Genomic DNA, 2423 nt, shown 5'->3' with positions numbered 1-2423 from the left:
CCCAACCTCCTGCGCTATGTGCCAGCCGTGTTTTGAAGAGGGGGGCTGAACGTACCCCAAGGAGCCACTCCTTCGAAACCCCTCTTAAAAATGGTGGATTTAATGGAAAAAAATATTTATTTTTTTTTAAACTCCTCTTTGCTCAATCTGATCCCCTCGAGGTTGCTGGATATCACGGCCGGCCTGTCCACTGGTACTGTGAGTGCTCTGCAGAGTGGTAGCAGACCCTCTGTGTTTTTCCCAGTTGATTCTGGGGTTTGTCAGTGGTGTGTTCTGCTCCTACTCTGCTTAATGCTTGTATGGACTGGGTGTTGGGCAAAGGTCGTGGGGTCCAGCGGCTGTGGGGCATCTGTTGGTGAGGAAAGATTCACTGATCTTTGGTGACGATGCTGTGATCTTCAGAGTCAATGGAGGCTCTGATCGGGGTGCTCGAGAGACTGAGCGAGGAGTCCGAGTGTCTGGGCTTGCCAGTGTCCTGGATAAAAACCAAGATCCAGGCTTTTAATGACCTCTTGGGCACAGCCATCAGCAGTGTGTCTGTTTGCGGAGAGAGTGTCGACCTTGCTGAGAGGTTTACTTACCTTGGCAGTGACATTCATGTCTCTGGTGACCCTTCCTATGAAGTCAGTAGATGGATTAGGAGAGCATGGTGGGGTCAGTCTTTACAGTTCTGGTGCTTCCTGTCTTGCTATATGGTTGCAAGACATGGACGCTATCCAGTGACCTGACACGAAGACTGGACTCCTTTGGTACTGTGTCTCTTCTGAGAATCCTTGGGGGCCGCTGGTTTGACTTTGTGTTGCTCATGGAGTCCCGAATGAGGCACATTACCTGCATTGTGAGGGAGCATCAGTTGCGGCACTATGGCCATGTGGCATGTTTCCCCGACGGTGATCCAGCTCGTAAGATCCTCATTGTTGGGGACCCAAGTGGCTGGACCAGGCCAAGGGGTCGCCCACGTAACACCTGGCTGGGGCAAATAGAAGGTCATTTCCAGCAGGTAGGAGTGGACTGCGAGTCTGCCTGGGGGGTTGCCAACCAGGATCCTGAGTTGTTTCATTGTGTAGTTGGTGCGGCAACACACTGTACCAGTGCAGGCTCCTCAACTTGACTTGACTTTTGCTCGATCAGCTGTTGCCGTGCTGCGTAATCTGCACTTTGTGTGACGCTTTGAATGTTTAAAAGCCTGTACAGCACCTGAATATTCAATCTCTTTTTACTGTTCCGTTATTTCACCGGGTAATATTTTTGCTAATGAGAATCTGTACAGCACCTGAATATTCAATCTCTTTTTACTGTTCCGTTATTTCACTGAGTAATATTTTTGCTAATGAGAATCTTTTTTCTCATTTTTTGAGACTTTCAAATTTTCCTACTTCCATTATCTCTAACCTGCTCTGCATGTGTATCACGAGACTTGCTTCCTAATGTTTTAAGTATGACGTGACTTGTCCGTCTCGTGTCTCTATCTCTCTTCAAAAGATCACGTCTTGTCGCAGGAAAAAAGTCTCATATTGTCGCGCCAGATTTTCTTTTAATAATAGGGTTTTTCATTCGTTGGTTTTGTGTCTCTGCTTGTGAGTGTGTGAGGGTCGGGCCAAGGCTGGGAGCGTCCCTGGAATCTCCATTTAAAAAATAAATCACTGTCCTATCGATGGTGTGAAACGTAGCAGCACCGAACTGCTACAATGTGGTGTCCACATTGACACAACATGATCAGTGTGTATAATAATACATTTTATTTACATAGCGCCTTTCCCATGCTATAACACAGCCTTACCTTTTTACCTGAAATATCTCAGAACACAATTTACAACACCGTCTACCATTAGAAGGCAAATTAAGTTACACACACACACAGACACTCACATACATACTTGTACATGGATATACTGTACGTCCATTTACTGCAGCAGGGAATATAGCTGGTCAGAAAGGTAATAAACCAAAGTCATTAACAATGCATTTCTTTTTTTTTTTTTTAAATCAATTAGTTTAGCTACAGCAGAAGTCCTCATTAAGAGCTCATATAGTTCATCTCAAGCCACAACATATTTTTGGTGTGATAGGACAATCTTTTATTTTTCAGTTTTCCAGAAAACCAAAAAAATTGCAGTAAATGTGCAACAGAACACAAGCCTACCATGATGACCTCTGGATCAACGCTAACGAAAGCACTTGATTAGGATCTGTAATTTGCACAAACATCTGAGAGCACAAGTACTGTTTTCACTGACCCTCTTTATATACCGACAGAAACCACACAAAACAAAAATCACTTATGCTTGCTTTGAGATTTATTACACAATCATTTGGTCCCTTCACATAAAAAGGGTGCCACCATTAGCTTTTATGCTAACAGCAAGACATAAAACTAAGTGGCTTGGGTGAATAAATGAAAAGAGAGGGGTAAAAACCAACAA

Source organism: Erpetoichthys calabaricus, chromosome 11 (assembly GCF_900747795.2).
Source record: "Erpetoichthys calabaricus chromosome 11, fErpCal1.3, whole genome shotgun sequence".
NCBI classification, from domain to species: domain Eukaryota; kingdom Metazoa; phylum Chordata; class Cladistia; order Polypteriformes; family Polypteridae; genus Erpetoichthys; species Erpetoichthys calabaricus.
Note: the sequence above shows the minus strand (reverse complement) of the source record.